Source organism: Anas acuta, chromosome 2 (assembly GCF_963932015.1).
Source record: "Anas acuta chromosome 2, bAnaAcu1.1, whole genome shotgun sequence".
NCBI classification, from domain to species: Eukaryota; Metazoa; Chordata; class Aves; order Anseriformes; family Anatidae; genus Anas; species Anas acuta.
This window is the reverse complement of record NC_088980.1, coordinates 90874211-90896821: the sequence shown is the minus strand read 5'-3', so window position 1 is coordinate 90896821 and position 22611 is coordinate 90874211. Positions and strand designations below refer to the sequence as shown.

Below are 22611 nucleotides of genomic sequence, written 5' to 3'. Positions count from 1 at the left end.
TTACAAGCTACAAGATATTGGTGGTGTTCTGAGAGGCTTTTACATATTGATCACTTCCAGAGCACATTTCTGAGTTTCTATCCAATTGAAGTCAATACATCTTGTCTAGTTTTTGTCACTTGCTAGTATTTTAATTATCTACAAGCAAGTCAAATTGATTACACAATATAAAAGCCTCACAGCTTTGAAGCAAAATGACTGAGCCATTAGATTTGGCCAGGATAACTATCAATGCTGGTGGCAAAATATAACAATCTATTAATATTTTTGATTGGAAAGCTCTACTTTTAATAATTTGAAAGGACTTTATATAGCTGTAGGTTAAAATCCATCAGAAGAGTGAAAATCATTGTTGGGGGTTAGGATTTTAAGATCTTCTGTTCCAGGTTCTGTTCACATACATGTCTTTCTTATATTTTGGATGTAAAGACTACGGTCTTATATTTTGGTCCCTTATTTCAACTTTCTTGGTTATTGATGGGGGAGAGTTTAAGGTTGAGTCTAAAAAGAGCATAACATCTATGTATTAAATACTTGCCTATGTAAAGGGTTGAATTAACTCTTCTTGCAAATAAGGAGTGGAGTGTATGACTTGCATATATTGCATGTACATGCATACCTTGTATGAACTTTAGTAGTCAATAGAAATCCTTCAGCCAGGTAGAGAAAGATTGTATCTGTTATCCCTAAGAAGACATTTCACTGCTCCTTATTTCGTGTTCCTTTGGATTTAAAGTGAAAAAGAAGCCTGAACATACCAAAAGGAGAGAGATAATAAAGGACTTTTAAAACGCCAGTGCAGCAGAATGAAGGCTATTCCAGGGGGAAGCAGAATCAAAAGAAGGAAGGAGAACTCTTGGTTAGGTAACAGATGTTTTCCCTTAAGACTTGTGATGGAACGGACACTAGAGGGGGGAAAAATCTAACGAACAGCAAAATTTCCCTTTGTTTTCTTTTTCCTTCTACTCCCAGTGTGGGAACGGTATGTCTAAAGACGTGTGACAAGAACTGTCACCTTCTTTGCTATTGAAACAGGAACGAAGAAAACAGTTAATTTCCAATTTCCACGTAGGAAGAGAGGAAATGCTCCTATTAATCAGAAGACTACAGATATCAAGGGATGCTCCAGTGCTAGTACTATGCATTTAGTTGAATCTCCTTCAAAGTGGGCATTGAACTGGCTAATATTGCTAGTTTTCTCCTTTCTGTTGCTGCAAGCAAGAATTGAAGAACTGGTAAAGACTTTTCAGAGTACTTGCTGAAGTAGGATATTGGTAGAACATCATTAGAGATTTATCTACATGTTTGTGTAGTGCAAGCTGGTTACAAATGTAATGTACTTTTGGTATCTGACTAGCTTATGTGCTTGTTCTCGGGTTTCCCTTACACAGGCATCCCTTGCTCTTAATTCAGTTCCTGCCTAAGGTCAGGCTATGCACTGACTTATAGGATAATTGCATAAATCCATTCAACACGCAGTAACAGACTTTGACATTTGGCTGGCACAGATGTTTTTCAAAAGGACGTTGCCGACACATCAGTCAGGTTCCATGTGATAAATACATTGTTTCCAATATTTGAAAAATCAGCAATTTATCAGAACAAAAGGTCACCACTGAGTCAGGCATATATCCATGAGTGCACGTCTTTTTCCTTTTTTTCATTTCCTCATTTCCTATAGCAGCAGCTAGGTAATGCAGCAGTAAGCTGGGAGCCAAATTTGCCCTTTGACACAGAGCTACTTTGGTTAGAAGCCGCTGGGAGCCATATGCTTCTGAAGTTAAAACACGTTTCTTTATGTTTATGCTGTTCTAATGTAGGCTGTGCTCCTGCAGTCATTTATGCCGTAAAATTTCCCATCAACTCCAGCAGCAGCATGAGGATCAGCAGTGGCAATTTTCTCTTAGTAAGGCTTCCAGCCAGAGGCTGCCTGCTGCTTCCAGCGATTGCAGGATGCGGCCTCACGCTGCTCACGGGCCTCAACAGCTGGGATCACATTGCATCCACCCAGCATTTTTGTCACTCGCTGCCTATAAAATGACAATGGATCAATTTTAAACTGACCCTGTTGACTTTTAAAGCCCTCCGCGCAGGAGGAACTGGTTTTCTGTAAGCCTCCTCCATGCATTTTGCTCGAGTCCTCTTACTGTCTTCCAGTCGCAATGTGTTAGGTGGCAGAAACTCTGTTGTTGTAGCCCCCATGGTTTGTAGTAGCTTGTTTCTCTTATTTTTTTAAACTTTCCATCATTTTCAGAACGTTGTGGTGATCCCAATATCTGATCACAGTTCTGTCCTCTCTCTGCTTCCCAGAAATGTAGGAGAAATGTCCTGCCTCCTGGCAGCATTTCATGATGACTTTGCATTGTTTCACTTTCAGAATAGAGTCGTACAATAATTGAGGTTGGAAGGGACCTCTGGAGTCCATTGGGTCTCAGTGCAGGGCTAGCTTCAAAACCAGACCAAGTTGCACTAGGATGTGTCCAGTCGAGTCCTGATCATCTCCAGGGGTGGAGATTCCACAGCCTTTTGGGGGCAACCTCTTCCACTGACTGACCATCTTCATGTGGAAGGCATGCTACTATTAAAACAGGCTAGTTTTAACTTGCAACACAAGTGCACTGCTTGTTCATATTCAACTCTTCTACAAGGAGAGGGTCCCTCTCTGCAGAGCTACTGCCTAGTCGGTCAGTCAGTCCTGTCTATACTGATACTCTGTGATATTCCATTTCCATTATCGTTGGAATCATTATCAATGGAAATGTGATTTCCATTACATTCCACTGTCAGCCTGTTTCCTCAGCCTGTCAAGGTTGTCGAGATTGTTGATGAAGATGTGAAATGGTATCACTCCCAACATTTATATATATTCAGGTTTCAAAGTATTTCTTTAGAGCTGGGGGCACGTTGGTAAGAGAGAAATAGTTTATTCATAGTAATGGAATGATAATGTTATATATATAGAGAGAGTTATAATATACAATATAATATTTTATAATTATAGTATATAATATATGATGATATATTATAATATATAATGTGATAATGTTATAATATATATATATTACATAATGTTATATAAGATAATCTTATAGCAGTATAAGATATAATATTATATAATATCAGATATAATAAGAGTTCCTTTGGCTCAGGAACTCATGGGCCAGGTGTGGTATTTTGGGGTTTTATTAATATCTTTTGGTGTTCATTGATACAATTTTTAGTTAAATAAATGAGTTGCTTTCAAAGAGCCTTGGCACTTGCATCTCCAAAGTCTTTGGTAAATACTGCAGCCACATGGCAACTGGCAGTGGATTTTGAAGTGAGCTTCTTTCATTGCAGCAGCTTACCTGCTAGGTGTGATCCATAATAACGCTAGGTAGCTGACAATTCAGTACCATTGAACTATCATGTCTCATGTCAAATGAAAATGAATTTGTACAGATACTGGCCTCTCTGTACGGAGTATCCTGGGTCTACTCAATCCAGCGTGTGGTGACGTGTCATTTAATCACAATCACAGCAAGCAATAAACATTCTTTTTTGTCTTTGTTTCTCTTTTTTGCCTTTCCATCTCATTGTTTCTGCTGTCTCTTTTTAGTGATTGTTACAAGTTGAAGCGACTGTTCCTGTTTGCCCAGAAAATTTCCTTCCCACAGAACCAAGAAGAGTGTGGGGGCAGTACTGGGGAGAATTATTTTAAAATAGCCTGGAAATTCCTGTTGGCCAGACAGAAATGCAGCGCCACTAAAATGGTGTTGACGAACATTATATAGTGTTTCCATGATTATTTTTGCCTCCTTGTTCTTCCCTTATTTTTTTTGTTCACAGGCAGCAGAAATGTTGTTTGGAAGCTCAGACCTCACCATGGCATCTAGGCCATTAGACTTTGAAGAAAGACGCAAGGAAATCTCAAGAGCCCTGTTAATGCTCTCTCAGAAATGAACCTACCTGCTTGTGTTTTGTCCTTGTTTTTATTGGCTAGGTGTTTACTGGAAGAGGAAATGGCCTGGGTTCTTCTTTTTGTGCGAATGGTAGTCACCCCACACAAACAAGGCAGTATGTCCACAGGCAAGGTCACAGGCCCTGTTTATTTTTTGCTTAGATAGCTGATTCTTTTATTTTCTTTAGAAGTTTAGATGCAGGAGTCTTACTGTGGTGGCTCGGGTGACTGAACTTAATACCATGAGTAATGAACAGTCAAAGAGTTCATAAAATGGTAAAGAGAAGTTTTACCTTGACAGAAAATGGTTCACATAAAGCACTGAGTAATTACTTGCAAAAAGCAAAACCGGGAATACTTGATAAACAGACTTGGAGTAGGAAACATGTCCTGATCGAATGGTTGATTTGTAATGACAGATTTAATTACATTTTACTCCGGTTTTCTAAGACCTTGTCTTAGAGAGGGCTCTTTTAAGCTGTTTAATGCCTGATCACCTTATGCTTACTGATGCTCCTAGGGCTAAAGTTCCCGATAGCACCAAAGAAAGAGAGCAGCGCCGTGATGTGAAAGGTACATTTGTTCTCGGTAGGAACATTTCCTCCCGTGGCTGCATTGCTCTGGCAGACTGGGCAGGCTGAAAAAGGGATTTGCATTTTCTTTCTTGCTCAGAAGTGAGGGTGCCATTCGGTGCTGTGGGTGCTATCCCAGCTGAGTAGCAGGGGAATGGTGGCCACTGGATGGGGAGCGGGTACGGGGTGGTAGCTACTCCAAGTTACTCCAAGTTCTGAGTAACTTGTAAGAGTGGGGATGTTTTTCACATAGCTTTAGATAGTCCTGATGTTTTGGCTAAGTAAAATGGGTTTACCAGGCAGCATAAAGGGTCACAGTGCTGGTCTGTGCCATGAGTAGGCAGGTCCACAGCTTGTTCTCCTGGAGTGGATCTGCCATACAGGATAAAGTACTCCTCTCTAAGACTGATTAAAGGTTCAGCCTGGTTGGGTGCTGTGGAAGTTTTGCAGGACCCTTTGGGCTGCATACACATGCTAAAATTGGCTCTGCAGCCACAACAGCAAAGCTTAGCTTCTTTATGAACCTTTTCATTATTACTTGGGGGAAATAAATGGCTGTCTGTATTATGTATGAGCACGCTGCGGTACTACATTACTCTGTCTTCCATCAGCATGTCTCCTCTCCCTTTATTGGCTAAGGCTCATGATAATTCCAGGAGTACATCTTAAAGCCCGACCAAATGAATATCATAACCTGAGCAGGTGGAAAAACACGATATTAGGCTGTTGAATATTCTAATACGTGAAACAACCAGCCACACAGTTACGCTGTAACAACATAATCAAAACAGAGATATATCTCTGTAATAAAATTGACTGTTGCTGTAACCAATACGCTTAGAATAATTACATGATTACAATGAAAATGCAGCGGTTATTTGCTACATTAATTAGCTGTTGATTTAATGTTACACAAAAGTGCTTCTTTTCAAGTAATCATATTTCTTGCTGACATTTCTGAATAGGACTACCAATTAGTTAAACATGGGTAAGTAGAGGTGCTGATTATAGGTAGCTTACAACAGAAGACAGTAGAATAGAGCTGCATAGTTGTTAACTTTCAACATGGTACTATCCAAAGCATGTTATTAACACCACGCTTTGGTTACAGCACCTTTATAAATAAGCACACACCTCTGATACCTGCTACACAGTCAAAGTTGCAAAAGAATGAGATGTTGTTTCTCTGTGCTGAACATTTCTGTGAGATCCTATATTCCTGTGACTCATAGCAAGTCTGGCTCACAAAGCTGCTGGAGAAATCTCACGTTTTACCCTACTCTACATACAATTTTTTTTGCTCTCTGCTTCATAAGATACAGAGGATAATACAGATTTTTTTTTTTTTTAATTGTCTAAAGCATTTTCCTAATTGATAAGCTGTCAGTGCAATAAAGCTGCAATGTCGTCTTTAGAAATCTGCATGTGAGTTTTCTACATTTTCAAAAGTATAATTAGCCAGAAAATTTTTGAATGGAGTTAAAATCACTCAAGTGCATTCTCACTTGTGTTTGAGCAGCAACAAGCCAATTCAGTCAATCGTGCGTACTGATAAGCTGTTTCATGAAAAAGCTGTACAAAGCATAGTAAAAACATCCATTATTTTCCTTGGAAAACGATTTTAAACCATAAAAATTGTTTATTAGAGACTGATTAGGTTGGGAACTTGCAGTCTGTCCATGGACTGCACAAAGTGACAAGCCATTCCAGCTTCTGTAAATCTGTAGTTGTTTGTACTTCAAAATTCATTCACCACCAGAATTCCTTTTTTTGCACACGGAAAGTTACCATATTTTTTTTATCTAGGACCAAATCTTTTCAAGAATGAATCTCGTACTAAAGGGTGGTACAGTGATATCTGGGAAACTGGGAAAAAGATGCATTAAATAGTTGTCGTACAAAATGCAAATTGGTACCAGATTTTCTTCATTGTTTTATTAGATCAAAACAGTGATTACCTCTGAATGACTAACTGACAAACCTCAGGCCACCAAAGACTTTATTCCAAACCCTTTTCCCTGGATTTTGTACTTGACAGGCAGAGCCAAAGCCAACAGAAAGGGAGGAGCTGGACAGAAAGTGAATCATGATTTTAAATGCTTTGTTTTGGAAGGCACCATCAAAAGACTGGATCCACTGTCCTTTTTGCCATGTTCTCTTCTGTCCTGTATTGCTTGTTTGTAACCCTGGTGATAGATGCCAGAAAGACCCATGCAGATATGGACGGATCTTAAACAGTTGCTGATTAAACTGAGTCCTGAATAAACTTCCCTTCTGGTAAACAGTCAGGCCTCCAATCCAGAAAGCAATTCCTTTCACCTGTTGCTGCCTGGGATAGCACATAAGCATCAGTTAAAAACTCCAGCTTCTCTTTAGTGGGGCACAAGTCCACGTTTAAAACTAAGCATGTGTTTAGCTGTTGCTCAGAATAGTTATGTTTTTAGTGTAGGCTTTAGTTTTGAATTACTCAGAGAAAGACAGCATGGGAATGAGATTTTTAATTTTTTAATTTTTATTTATTTATTTATTTTGATTTCTGGCTTGTTCTCTGCTCTGCTAACCTAAATATCTTTAGACAAGTAATCTGGCCATACCCATGGTGCCAGGCATGTCAAGCTTTTCTAAGTCAGTCTAGCTCTTTGTCTGCAAATACTTATACCCTGAGTGACCACAATTTATTGTTCACTCTGCTGGTATTAACTGTAAGTAGAAACATCTGTTCTTTTGCTCTGCATTAGTGTGCTGTCTTCATATCATCTAACAGGCATAAGCATGAGTGGATGACAAGACTATGACCATCCTTTTCCTAAATCCTTGAATTGTCTCACGTGTGTGCACTATCAATCAGCTTTGAAAAAAAAGAGCGGCATGTCCAGTTGGAGTCAGTAGCCAGATTTCAGTTTGCTAAATATTTAAGATTTACCCATTTTTATTTTCCTGGTTGTATGGCACATATCAGTTTCACACTTGCAAAGAGGAAAACAGTGTCTGCTTTGGGAGGCATTTTTGCCTTTCTTCATCCTTGTTCTTGTAAAGTGCAAAAGAAAACAGTCAAAGGTATCAGTCATCCTTTGTGCCTTAAATGTAGAGAACCTTAACTGGAGATTGTAGGGAAAAAGTGTTTGTTAGGTGGTGAAAATAATGGGATTGGTACTGAGGAGGAGGAGATAAGTAATGAGATTTTAAGCTGAATTTTATTAGTCATAAGAACCCAGGTAGGTTCAGGTTGGGAGGGATCTCAGGAGTCCTCCTGCTTAAAGCAAGCTCCAAGACCAGGTTACTGAAGGCTGTATCCAGCTCCCTACATCTGCTGCCCACGTATTCCTGCTGCACGGCTGTGACCTCTTCTTGGTGACCTCCTCAGAGGCAGTGAAAGGCTGCTGACAGATCCCCCCAGAGCTTTCTCCTTTCCAGGCCCAAAGCCTCTCCCAGTGGGGCACCTGCTCCACCTTGCTGGCCCTCTGCAGAACCAGCTGCATTCGTTCATCGTCCTGCTTGTGCTGGGGGCCCAAAACTGCAGTGCTGCTGATGTCCTCCAATGATGGCTTCCCCAGAGAGGATCTCTCCCTCCATCTATTGGCCCTGCTTCTGTTAATCCACCCCAGGACACCGCTTCCATTCCCTTTTGTGGATTTACATCTTGAACTGAAAGGGAACCTTACTCGACTGCTAAATCTCTGTAGAGCTAACCAAGCTCCTGCTGCTAGGAGCTGGTGAGCGACTTACTTTGGGCAGAATGATCTCATCCTTGCTCAAAGCCAAGTGCTCACTTGTTTTTCTGTGAGATTTGGCTGGCTCTGGGATGCATAAAGGCTGTGAAGTTTGGTGCACCGTGTATTTGGTAATTGTAAATGTTCTGTCCTTGCTTTTTTCCAGCCGTGGTACCTGCTAATCCCTAGTGACAGTGACCTGCTACGTGGAGCATGGTTTTGATACGTTATTGATTGATCCAGCCTAGACTGCACTTAAAGTGGGTGTACTTTAATTACGTTTGAAATCTAGAAATAATAGCGTAAAGTTTCAGAGGCTTTTGGGGGGAGATGCTTTTTTGTGGACTGCAGAATGTTTCTTCTGATAGCATTTTTGTCTTATCAGAAAAAAAAATATATGACTTAATGGGGTATTCTATATTCATTTAGTCTCATTGCATTTATATTACAATAATTTATCATTAGTAAGCTTTTTCCCTCTGGGTATCTTATTTTAGCAATATAGTATGTTACTTCCAAAGAAAATAATATATCACTTGAAACCACTAAGCTGCAATCTCAAAATAAAGCTTCTTTATTGAACATTTTCCTTTTGTGTGTGCATACGTGCTTTGGTCAGTTACTCCTATTTTATTAATGTTGCATTCTTTTATAATAATTTATCTTAATAGTTTCTGGCTGTGCCCATTAGTATACTCTCTCTTGGTTTCTGGTACTGAGAGCAAGGAGTAGATGATGTAGCGAAGTTTCACGGTTTAAAAAATATTATAGGTCTCTGGGTAGCTTTCACGTAGAAAGCTTTTATTTTCTTTTGTGGATACAAATACGTACTTCTTTAGCATCATGCTGATTGTGAAGCATTTCAGATTCTGCTGCTGACAGAAGCAGGCTTTGTCTGATACTTGAAGAGAGGAGATCTGTGTTTTCACACATCCTCTACGTGATTTCATGGGTGAATCACTGCAACGAAAATATCGGCTAAAATGGGTTTAAAACATAAACAGTTATCGATTTAAAACAAAGAAACAGTTAAATGCATTAAGCTGTTATCAGCGTGAGCAGGTGCTATAGGCATGTTGCTTAAGCCTGAATTTTAGAGGCGCTACCAAATCAGGCATCCTAAGTCATCCTGTTTTATGTGCATTTTGGATTGCATTTCAGGTACAAGTTACCATACCTCTTTTTTTCATTGTGTTCTGGTAGTGTCTAAAATGCCTCATGCACACGGTGCTTTAGGTAACATTTGAGGAAGGTAGTCTGTTTCCTGAGGAGTTTATTGTCTCAATTTAAGACCACCAGCTGCACATGGACACTAATGTTTAAGGGAGCGTAGTAGACCCAGTAGACAAGACAGATCAACACGAGAAGGAAAAGGAGAAGGAACAGTGTCAGCACCCCACTTGCTGAAAGGACATTTGTTTTGGGGATTGCTGGGTTTGGAACACAGCAAGGCGGTGTTGTATTCAAAATATCCGTAAATAGATATTCCATTTGCTGCCAGCTTCTTCTAGAGTAGAAATGGGATCATTTGAAAATGCATGCAGAAGTGGTGAGGTTTGTGGAGTGGAATCAAACTCAAAACCTTGTCAGTGGATAAGGATTGTTCAGTAACAAGACCGCAGTGAGCCTTGAGAGTCAAATACTCTTTGGAGTTCAGTGTAGACCAGAAACAGCCACCTGAGATATCTAACAAGATGGTCAAAATGCTGAAGGAGGAAACTGCTCCTTGCAGTAGAATTTGGAGTAGCTGCAAATGGGATGAGGGAAGCATGCCAAGGGCAGAGGATAGCATTTTAAGAAAGATGTGTTATCTTGGAAACTTTGCCTCTGTGAACAGATAGGAACAGTCATTATAAAACACTACAGAAAGTAGTGTTAAATGACTGGAGTTCAAGCACAGCAAGATTGTAATTAGTGGTTTTATTTTGTTTATTTTTTTTCAAAAGATTTAATGAAAAGAAATGGTTGAAATGAAATAATGCTGATAACTTGTTTGGGACAAAACTTGATAGAAATAAATGCAACGCTTGCCAAGCTTTTCTTACATTAGCAGTCTTCATTTGGCACATAATTTAGTGAGATTACTGACAAGAGTGTCAATTTGCAGGATCTAGTGTATCACGCTTAATAGTTTAAATGCCTACATGTTACCACGTGTGCGGAGAAGAGGTGAAGGGTTTAGCCTGTGTGAGCCATTCGGGTTGTAGCTTTCTAAGAATATCAAAGAATCAAAATGTGATGTACCATGGTACTGTACATAACAGTGGGTATACAGGAGCAATGGAATATGTGCAAGTGCATTGTAATGGTTGAGATTTTCTGACCTGTTTTTTTTGTTTGGTTGGTTGGTTTTGGTTTTGGTTTTTGAGCATCAGTTAGAAAATATTCTGCAAAAGGGAAGAAGAGAGACCATGTGGAGGAAAAACAAAACTAAGTTGTCAAATTCCCCACTTGTTCACTCATTATCCAGTATATTAGCCAAAAAATGCTTATTGAGTTATTGTGAGTTATTGTACAAAACATCTAAAAATCATTTTTAGCATCTAGATATCGTGACTTAAAAGTAAACCTCTTTTTGGTTTCTCATTTGGAGTGAAATAATGGTACCACTGTTGTCATAAAGGAGTGCAACTTCATAGCAGAAGTGTAGTTTTTCTTCCACTGTAATGTTGCTGAGCGATACCTAAGAATAACAGTGAGATTAATCCTCGTGAGAACAATAAGGACAATAAAGCTGGCAATGATTTTAATATATCCATATGAAGTTTTAGGTACTGGATACGGCAGATAACACAAGACGGTAAGTTGTTTCTTTCTCTTAAATTATTGGTCAACGAGCTTTGTTAAGGGAGGACACAGAAGAAGCTCCAGTTGCTGCTATATGTTCTTCTGCATAGCCTTTCAGATCTTGTAAAGCTTTACAAGTATTCAGGAGTAATTTTCTCTTTATTTATTTGTGTAGCTGAAATTATTTTTCTCCGTGTGCATGCACAGAGAAACATATCTAAGGAAAACAAGATTTCTTTTGATTTGGGTTTGTGCAGTCTGCCTTGTAGTAAAGTGTTTTTCAAGGCTCTGCTATAAACCTTGTTGATTCTGCAGGATATGCAGGGTTTCCTGGGAATCGGGAGGAGATCAAAGCTATCCCTAAGTTCTTCGGGGAATTTAATTTATCCTGTGTGCATACAGCATCTCTCACAGTAGGATCCTGTGGGTGAGCAGGGCTGCTTGTGTGTTACAAGAATGTGAATAATTAAACAGCAGCTATGACCCGTGTGTCTGCTCCACCAGTTTGTGGTGAGAGGAAGTGAGATTTTGGGAGGTGCTTTTAAGTTTGTTAGCAGTGGTGTTTTTTTAAGCTCAGTCCTTACCTGTAAACCTTGCAGTTATATGTTAGATTGAAGCATGAAGGCAATGGAAACTATTCACAGTTTTCTAAAAACTTGTATTTTTGGCATGATTGTTAGAAGCTGTGGCATTATTTTGATAGATTAACCTTGGAAGTTATGTTAAAAGAAATGTGTAGGCACTGAGATCTTAGACGAAATCTATGCTGCAAATGGGAGGAATATTATAACCACAGCAGGTTGTCCTCACCAGAATCTCTCTACCTGTAACTGTTTCTTAGAGACCTCCACGACAGGATGTTCGTGCAAAGAAAGGAACAAAAAAGGCTGTACCAAAAACATTACAATTCTGCTCAATAGCTCTTCCCTAACTGCCAGTCTGCTGGCATTAAGAGGAATAATAGTCCTCTTTCTTTTTGCTGCTTGACCTGTGGTCAAACAAAAATAATCAGTTTGGCTCCAAAGTGGATATAGCAGTATTGGATCACTTATAAAATTGTTGTGACATTTAAGAGATTTGAATAATCTGTGGGGGTTGAGGAAGAATGAGTGATGCGTGCCAGGACCTTTTCGTCTAAGGTCTCAGTTCAAGAAGTTACTCAGCTCCGTGTGTAATTTTAGACAAATTGAAAACAACGAGGGTACTTAGGCATCGAGACTTAAAGACAAGCTTAAACACTCTCCTGAACTGAGGCTTAAGCACCCAATAAATCTGCAGTGATCCTGTGGGGCAGATACCTCACGTCAACACTCCCTTGCTAACTTGAGCGAAGTGCTCTGGGTACATCTGCCGCTTCCAGTGAAAAGCAGACAGCATTTGAAGTGATGGCTGTTGCTGCAGGAGTTTTCTGTAATAGCTGCCAAACGGGAGGGAGGAGGGGGAGAGAGCAGCAGAGGAAGGAAGCAGAAACATTTCTGTCTCAAGGAAAGAAACAAATCAATCAGTAGCTGTACGCAGAGAACTGGGGAACCTGCCCGACATCTGTCAGATGAAAACCTGATACGCTGCAGCAGGATTTGCTTTATAATCAACCATTTCAGATGTGCTGCTTTCCGACAGGCATTCGGAGAGCTGCTTGAGGTTCTTTATGTGCTACGAGGGTGGGATATTAGCAGTAGCACATCCCTGCCTACGTTTGAAGCAGTACCTTAACAAGAAGTACAAACTGAGCTAGGTGTCTTCCATATTCTTTTGTGAAGCTCTTGTGGCTGCATTGCTACAACCAGTGTGACTCTTTGGTAAAAGTGGACCCTGAACCAGAGTAAAACTGTTGGTGGTGTCTTCAGCGGGAGCAAATGTTTTAGAGGGAGCTCTCGGTAGTGTACAGATGCTGCCCAGCTCGTGGCAGTGTGCAGAAACACCTCTGTAACTTGGGGAGGCCCTGGATCCGGGGTGTCCCCTGGTGAAATCCCGCTGCTGCCAGTGTCAGCTGGGAGGGAGCTGAAGTAACCGTTGTGAACAGCATCCTGGCTTGTATCAGGAATAATGTAGCCAGCAGGACCAGGGAGGTGATCGTTCCCCTCTCCTCAGCTCTGGTGAGGCCACACCTCGAGTACTGTGTTCAGTTTTGGACCCCTCAGTACAAGAAGGACAGAGAGGGCCTGGAACATGTCCAGAGAAGGTCTACAAAGCTGGTGAAGGGCCTGGGACACAAGTCCTGTGAGGAATACCTGAGGGAGCTGAGGGTGTTTAGTCTGGAGAAGGGGAGGCTCAGGGGAGACCTTACTGCTCTCTACATCTACCTGAAAGGAAGGTATGGGGAGCTGGGGTCGACCTCTTCTCACAAGTAACCAGCAATAGGACTCAAGGGAACAGCCTCAAGTTGCGCCAGGGGAGGTTCAGGTTGAAAATGAGGAGACATTTCTTCTCAGGAGCTGTCAGGCATCGGGACAGGTTGCCCAGGGAGGTGGTGGAGTCACCATCCCCAGGGGTGTTCAAGGAAAGGCTGGACGTGGTGCTTAGGGACATGGTTTAGTTGGTGGCATTGGTGGTAGGGTGATGGTTGGACCAGATGATCTTGGAGAGCTTTTCCAACCCTAATGATTTTATGATTCTAGATGTAAAGCAAGGACCACCAGCTTAGTGGGCAACATCTGCACATCTTGAGTGGAAGTCTGCCTGATGGCAGCCCAACCACAACAGAGCAAGGTTTTGCATAATATTTTGGGATAATAAAGGTATTTCCTTTCTCAAAGACTTTATGCAACAGATTGTCACAATACCTTAATTTTCATGTTTCTGTAAAACTATTGTTATGCAAGGAAAGGGCAGAGTTACAAAGGCTGGTGTGATCCAAGAACGAAATCGTAAGTTTAAAAAATTATATGCAGTTCTTGCCCTTTTCAAAAACTTTTTTTCTAATCATGCATAATGAGGAAAGGCCCAGTAGATCTATAATGTCAATAAAGAGCAACAACTTGAAATATCTTCTACATTTAATTGTCATTAAATCACAAGCAAAGTAGATTAGGAAAGAGCACTTCTGCTTTTTATTGTGGGCCACTTACTGCTGCTGTCTCCTTCTGCTAATACTCACAGGAGACATCCCTGGATAGCATCTCTTAACAATTCCTGCATCCATCTTTGTTTTAGGGGCATGCGGTGCTGTGCTGCAGCCAGATGGTCCAGACAGATGATAAAAAAGTATGAAATGAGACACTGGAGCACTCATCTCCTGCTGCCCTGTCACATTGAACAAACAGTTAATGAAATCTGAAATTGTAATAGCTAAAAATACGTACTGCAGTGTGATGGACTTTCACACGTCCCGCTGGGATTGAATTGTCTTCTAAATATGGCTTCTGCAGGAAAGTTGCTGAAATCCCTGCCTTTCGGTGTCCATTTCTGGATAAATTCCTAATGAGCTGGGCAGAGAACATAATTACTGTGATAGGAATTTTCTTACCTTTTACTCCGGAAATTGCCCACAAAAATTTGGCTGTTCTTCAGTGTAGTTTGTTATTCACCAAATAATTTCTTCTGACATTTTTTTGCACAGATTTTGCAATTCAGCAGTTGAGCCCTTTGATGTGACGTAGGGTGCATATTAAGCTCCTGCCTTTGGCTTTTAGAGTATAGCCCTCAGAATCAGATTTCAAGTGTACAATTGCAAGTTCTGTGTTTGCTTTCCGAGAACATTCTGTAATCACTCAAACTCACAGCGCATTTGCTGGAATGTTTGCAGAAAGCAGCGTACAAAGGGCACGGACATACAGATCATGAATGTATTTAGAACTCTGAATAAATATTCATCAAATCTATTCTGCACTTTTCCTTCTGCTCCTCGTGATATTAGATGTTACCAAAGCTAATATCAAAGCATCAGAGGTGTGACAAATCTTCAGAAGGAGTGCTGAAATCATAATAGGTAGAGTTTAAAAGTACACAGAGCAAAGAAGGCAATAGGTTTTATCTGAGAAACCTTTGTACAGTAAACATCTTGGAATTCTGTTCTCCTACTTCTTGGCTGTAATTCAGACCTGATTTTGCTGTGAACAAGTCCAGCAGGATCAAGCCCAGGTCTCTGGAGGACAGCCTTGGTAGATCTCTCAATCTCTGGGCAGGTCTTACTGCTCACATCCTGTCCGGTTTCCAAATGACAGGAGATGACTTTCAGAACAGCGAGCCTATCGGAGTGTGATGCTGCAGAGTAAAACAAAGGAGGTTGTTGTAATGTCTAGTTTTCATGGAATATATTTTTTCAGCCGTTAATAAAACTTTCCTATTTTGATGAATTTGTAGAATGCTTGGATTCACTAATGCAAGAGGGTTAGAGGTTAAATCCGTGTTTAGCGTAAGATTTATTCACTCAATTACATTTTTTCCCACAAGGATTTCATCACTGTACAAGGTAATACATGAAAGTACCCAGGCTTTCGATTTAGCTTGCATACACTTTCAGGACTTTGAGATCCCAGCAGCAATAAATTCTAGACCATATTTTTTCTTGAAAGTTAATCAAGGGTAGAGCTTTATGCAACTGTGAGGATGTAACAATGCTTGTGCCCCTACGCGTGCATACGCTGATAGGAATTGCATCAGTGCTGTCACAATTATTGATTCTGCTGCATAGTGCCAATTTAGTAGTAGTAACAAAAAGAATAGCTACCCCTCTCCTTCAACAACAGATTTAAGAAATCTTGAAACTAGGAGCAAGATTTTAATCTGTGCATGAGCAGAGTTTGTGCACAGATTTCAGGTGTCAGCTGAGACATTACTTCTTTTCTTTGTATCAAAAAGGGGAATTTTGCAAATGTTCTTGATCATCCCATGCCCAATAGCCCTTCAAAGAAGTTAAACATGATGAAGCTTCTCTCTTCTTCTATTTTTTACCGATTTTGTTTTATAAAAGTCCTTGAACTTAAGAAGTCAATATTATTGCTGTCTTGAAGGAATGACCTGTGGGTCTCCTCCCACTAGTTAAGTATTCTGTTTCAACTGGGCAGGGTCTGTCATCCTGTGCATGACAATCTGCTGCCTATATGATTAGCCCTCTGCTCATCCTGAGAATCATCCCCTGACCTGAGTTTTCATGGGACTTTGCTGTGCAGAGCAAGAAGTCAAAAACAGGTTCGTAAGCTGCAGTGGTTCACACCGATGATGAAGTTGCTATTCAGGATGTGTCCCAGAATATATAGTATGTCATTTTCTGTTCCTACATCTGGGCCGAACACCTGACATCTGGATTTCCTGACGTCTTGGGTCAGGTCTCTACCTCCCAGGAGGTAGATAATGAGGAAAAGAGAGATACAAAGCAGTTACTGCATCTCCTGGCTCAGGTTTTCTGCCTAGCAGCTCTGTAAGGTGAGGATGCAGTGTGGAAGGATTACAGGCAATTACAGTCTTCAGTACACTCTTCAGTTACTTTTGATTTTGTGACGTTTTCTGCTGCCAGGCAGCACAACATGCAGAAAGGATAGGTCAATTAACATACATCCTATGGGGTGAACTTTTCTAATTTATACTTTTAATTGATGCCAGGATTAACCAGTGGAATATTTAAAATGGCATTAGTTTTCAGCTGCTGATTTCCGTGTCCATTTTGATTTGAACAGTGTTCCTTAGTACAGGACAGGTTGCAGCAGGTTACAGAACATTTCTCTCCGCTCCCTCGCATATATGCACTGTCTTGTTCTTAAGTTTAATGTTTTCTGTTCATTTTGTAAAGCAGTGGCATTTGTACAGAGGTTTCCTGGTGCTAACGTGTTTTAAGTTTTCCCCTAAGCTGTTTTCATTTTACGATTCTAAAAGTGCCACTTGTGAGCTCCTTGAAATGCTGTTGTTCCTCGTCTCCTAACGAGTTTGCCAGGGATTGCAGCCGGGTTCTGTTTTAAGGCAAGCCAGGAATATCCCTCAACAGCCATTTATGCCTCATTGCATCCATCATGTGCGGAGCAGTTTCTCCCTCAACTGCCAGGAGCAGGGGAAGCACAGTTGTCAGGATTTAAAGTGAATGAAGTGCAACTTGACAGGCAGAAATGATGTTTCCCATGTGAGCAAACACCCATTCACAATTTCCGGGAAATCTTGGGGCTGTTTCAGCCAAAATATGAATGTGGCTCAGTGCGAACAGCGTGCAGAGAGTGAGCACGCCGAGGCTTTGAAGGCGTAGATTGGCTCAGCGACAAACAAGCAGAAAAGCCTTTCACTCCTGAGTGTCTCTGTAGTTGTGGTCACCAGGACGGTTTCACTGGCATTCACAGTGCTGTGCTATTTCAAGCTAGCAAGTGATGGGGTAATCCTCTGTTTTACCAAAGTGTGAGGGTCCTGCAGGTTTCAAGAACCCTTGTGCCAAGGATCACTGGCTCTGCTCTTTCTATGATTGTCTCTCCCCTTCAAACTGGTAGGAGAAGCAGATGGCAAATAAAACAGCTGCAGTGGCCAGCAGTCCTCCAGACCTGTGGCTTGTCACCCATGCGAGGGGAAGCACAGACTGATGCTGCAGACCTGTAGTATTTGCCTGCCGTACCTCAGCCATGTAAAGGAGAAGCCTGTGGAAACGCGTGAACAGATTTACGTAAGCTCCCTGTATTTTGGAAGCGGACTGAGATGCTTTCGGATTAACATCTTCATCTAAAACCATTTCCAGACAAAAGCTCGGCACTCGAGAAGCAACCCTTGATGAAATAAGGCCTATTTATGCACGAGTGTTTGCCAGGGTCCCTGTCACCATAGTAACCAAGGCCCAGATTCACAAAACCATCTCATTCCTGCTTAAGCACCTAAGTACCTCTGAAGTTCTCAGCCTAAATGGTTCCCAAGTAAATGTGATCTCTCTGCACAGGTATTTTATGAATTGCAAGAAATTATCCCTTCTTTTTCTTTCATTTTTTTTTTCCTCCCTGACTAAGAAAGCTCTGGTTATGGGAGTAAAGATTTTTATAACCAGCCCATCAGTCATACTGTGGAAATGTGTCAAAAAGTTGTATCTAAAAGGTTATACTGGAAATGGCCATTTTCTGAACTTCTGGACATTTGGAGCGAGAATACTTCATCACTGCTGTCCGGCCCGTTTTGCGTAGCTGACTCCTTTCAATATGAGAGCGTTTTGCCTTTGGCCTTCTCTTTTCACCTTGTATTGTGTAATTTTTGCAGAGGAACAGGTTGATATTAAAGAGCCAAAAATATACATCTGAGTTCGCTGATATAGCTGCCATTATTTCTGGTTCATATTTTTCAGGATTAGTATCAAGGCTTTGTTTCAGAGCAGGAATTGGGATAGGGACCATACGATGGATCTGAACATCGAGAAAATGTGTGTCAAGTGGCACATCCTACTTCGGTGAGAAATCAACTGAGAAATGCTGGGTTATGCTTTTGAAGCTATGCTTGGTTGCTTGCACTTTACAACTGAAAATGCCAGGGAAAGCATGCAAATAAATCAACCTGTAGGTTTTCATGGCAAATTCTTTTTGTAAATGTCTTGTAGACTGTTACTGGTTGCCACGCTTCCATTCTGTGGCATCACTAGAGAAAAGAGATTAACCTGGGTCACAGCATCTGGAGTGCTTACAGAGGTACATGGTTTAAAGGCCAGTGCTGATCTAGAAACAAATTCCATCAGTAAATAAAAGAATAACATTAAAAAACATTGGAAACAATGGTATATTATCTTTAAAAATAGGTCTACCTTTCAATGTTTTTTTTTGTTTGTTTGTTTGTTTGTTTGTTTTTATTTTTAATGCCTTTAAGAATATTTAGTTATTGGCTGAGGTTAGTTGGGAGGTTAAGCACTGTAAAGACTCGAGTGTCTGGAACCATCAGAACACCTACGTGTGTCTGTTTGTTTTTTTTAAATCTTTTTTTCCTCAAACAGCCTTTGCAAGTTTATGCTGGAAAATAGCCAGCTTTCGTGCTCTGCTTTCTCTGAATCAATAAAAAAAGTGAAGGAACTTGGAGCTTTTTACCAGCAAATACCCTAGGGCAAGTAGGCAAGCCTCATGCCAGTGATGGTTGCTGGTATTAGCTGAATTAGCTAGATGCTGCAACACTGAGGAATCTGTCTGTCTGCAGGCGCTCAGAACATGCGGAAAGTTTAAAGATCAGGACTTCCTAAGATTGGAAAGAGGGATGACTGTGCTCCAAAGACACTGAAGGTGAGGTTAAGCTGGATAGGTGTGGCTGTACAGCGTGCACCCAGCATATAGATGCCTGTGACTTTTGAGCAAATCTAAAGGGTGGTGTGCTCAGGTGTCCTCAGTGCAGATGTCTTAAGAAAGGTGATAGGCGTTTACGTATGCACACCCTTTCCTTTGTTCCTGTGACCTGTGAATAAGACTTTTATTCTGGCACATAATACTAGTAGAGATGATACCTTTGGCTAATACTGTGCTGTCTTTCATATTCATCACTGAAGTCAATCTTGATGCATTCTTTTTTATGCTCAGGGGATGCCTAAATTAAAATTTTATGGTCTGTGCTAGTTTGGAAACAGAGAATACTGACCTTAGTTTCTTAGTAGATGTTACGAAGAAAATACTGTGATGAGAACATCTCAAGTTGAAGTTGTCCTAGACAGTGTTATCTACTGAGGCTGTACACTAGTGCGTCTTCCAGGGTTTGGCTTTAAATTTGCTTCCTCCTGGTGACTCTTAAGATTTGTGATTCAAAATCATTTGAATTTTAACATGTGAATGACTGAAAAACTGAGTGAGATTCATTAGTAGTTTTCTATTTGGCAATTAGTTTGTGGAAATACAGTTTAGAGTGGTTTGTTTATGGGCTGTCTGCTGCTCATCTCTAGCCCTCTTTAACTGGTTACCTGAAATATTGGTTGCTTTTTTGATTTCCTGCCTGGTTGACTTGAATAGCAGGTGGTGAATTTTCATTTGAAAAGCCTATGGTGTAAATACACAAAGTAATTTCTGTGCTAATTAATGAAAATATTGGGATTCACTAGCGTTTTCACAAATCTTTGGCAGTTGTTGCAAGCACTAGAGTAAACTCATCTGGCTTATTTTACACACAAAAAATATCCACAAAGTGGTTTTAAAATCATGTAGCTATTGATCTTCTCTCTCTACCGTGGAATAATAACTACTTAATTTCAACGCAAACAGTTACCCAGGGGTTTCTGCCACATCTAGAAAATTATAGGAGTTATGGGCTTCTGCCAGGGAGAGGAGTAATATTTGTGTGTTGGAACAAACTGTACCAGCAGTTAGCCTGCAGTGTCGTATTTTATGGTTTTCCTGATTCCTTCCTACTATTTTGCTCCTCTGGCTACGCGCAGTGCCATAATACCATCCTAAATCTGAATTTGCTCTGTCAGTATGCCCACTATGACACCCAATGCCTTCTGGATGTGCACTTTGTTATGAGGGTCAACGCCTTTTAGTCTGGATGGGTGCTTCTCATGGACTTTGTTCATCAAAGCATTTTTTTTTTCCTGCAGGAAGACATTTTGTAGCCTTTAAAGAGCAACTGTTCCTCTGAAGATGTAGTGCCAGGCAAACTCCAGGCCCTCTGCTGTGCTGCCAACTTCACAGAGCTGGGAGAGGATTTATTTGGTGAAGGCTGACTATGACCCTTTGTAAGCAAACGGGCATTTCCACAGCGTGTCTCCAGTGAATCAGTCAGTGCCTGGGAGAATAAATGTAACGGATTATAATGCTTCAGTTCAGGTGGCTGAGCGCAAATGCCTAAATAACCTAACGCTTTCAAATGGAAAGGGAGGGATTTTTCACCGCCTGCCTATGACAAATGAGGCTTATCAGGCACCTTCCCACTAATGAATTATGTCCTAAGTTCAGGAAGCTAATTCAGAAGTGCCGTAAGCAGCAGAAGTGTAAATGGGTGAGATCCTGATCACTCTTGTGCAAGCAGAAATGGTAAGAAGCTGGGATCACAGTGAGCTCCTTTTGAGTAAAGTGGTCAGAAAATAAGTTTATGTGGATATGACCGGCGAGGATAAATAGAGCAATGTGCCTATTTCACAGCTGGCACATGTTCTGAAAGGTTCACATTTGTGCATTGTCAGTATAGGAAAAGAGGCTGAAACAGAAAAGGCAACTGAATAAACTTTGAGATAGAACTATAAAGGATAATTTATTTCTGTGCTCTTCCTTATGCAGGTATTAATCCATGGGCAAACCCTTGAACATCTGCTGGATTAGCTGCATAGTTGAATCTATGCTGTTATGGCATAGATTCCTGTTGTAAACAGTCCTTCAAGGAGGGTGGATCGGGAGGGCAAGAACCAACCTTTACAAGGGTGTTTTTTCATTCAATTAATGCTTTGCTAGAGGAAGACAGACCTAGTAAATTTTTTTCCTGCTTAAATACATTTGATTCTTGCAGCTTCTCATAGATTTCAGTTTGCTTTTGTGTTTGGATTGGGAATTGACAATGAGAATATAATACAGTGCTGTGACATATTGAATAGACCTTGTCTTTACAAAATAAGACGTTTCCTACCCAGAGGGCTTGTCTTTTTAATTTGGTAAACCAGAACATTCCCCTTATGGATATGGCTGTAACTTGTTAAGCTATCCTGTCACTTCTATTCTGTCAGTGAGGTGAGCTAAGGAAAATTTGGGATGTGCGGTAGGTGGCGTGTGTTTCTTTATGGTATCTTCTTGCATTGCAATAAATGAGAGTACCCACATTTTCTGTTCCTTTTTTTTTCTTCATATACATAGAAAGAACGTGTACAGTAAAACTATTGCCAGACATCAAGTTAAGCCTCAAAGCAGGCTGTTGTGTACCAGCTCCTAGCGTCTGTAACTACCACAGAGTCTGTAAGACCTTAGGATCTATTACTAATCCCTCGCTGAAGCTGATGAGAATTTCTCAGCTGACTGCTTTGATAGCTGGAGCTGACCCTTCATTAATAAATGAGGAAGGTTAAAATGCTCTTACTTAGAAATGTAGATGCAGCCACTGGCTATACTTCTCACACACATATCTGTGTAGAAGGGATTATAAAGGCAAAAAGGCAGTTATGAAAAGCATTTCCCTCTCAGATATTTTAAAATAAAAATAGTTATAAGTCAAAGTAAGATATTTTATCGCAGAAGTCTTTTTAAATATTTTTTTCAATTGCCATTCACACAAAATTACATCCTTTTGGAGTCTTTGTGGAGCAGAAGACAGTGTGGTGAAATTTCTGATCTAAGCATCTCTCTGTACAAGCCTAAACCGGATTTGGGCTCCTGGATAATGCGACAATGGAACATTTTATAATAAGAAATATTTTTAATATATAAATGTAAGCTGAAAAGGAGCCTTTATAAACTGTTACTTAAACTTCAGCTGTTAAATAGCTAACATGGAAGAACGCAAACATGGCAAGATAAGTTGCTCAGCTTTTTATAGGCCTTTGCAAAATGGTAAATTTGAAGAGAGTGGAGGAACTGGCATAAAGCATATTTTTGAAGTATTTAAAGTCTAGAAGTATGGAAAAAACAGGTAAATCAACAGAGTTTTGGGAGGCTATAGTGGAAATAGTGTACTATGAACATCTGTATCTGTGCTAGCACTGCTACTGCTCTGCTGCTGAGAGCCAAAGAACTATTTGTGAGAAGAAACGTGATTTTTTATT

The 22611-nt window shown here is 40.5% G+C and overlaps 1 protein-coding gene across 8 annotated transcripts in view; it reads left to right on the top strand.

The window, feature by feature from the left end:
* Window positions 1–22611, top strand: part of MOCOS (molybdenum cofactor sulfurase) — a 271527-nt gene that overhangs the window by 106603 nt on the left and 142313 nt on the right. The window contains exon 3 of one of the 8 annotated variants that reach the window (XM_068671167.1): window positions 20464–20601. The exons of the other annotated variants lie outside the window; for them this stretch is intronic. The gene's annotated coding sequence lies outside the window, so the exon portion shown is untranslated. The remainder of the gene's footprint in view (window positions 1–20463; window positions 20602–22611) is intronic. 8 annotated transcript variants of the gene reach the window in all.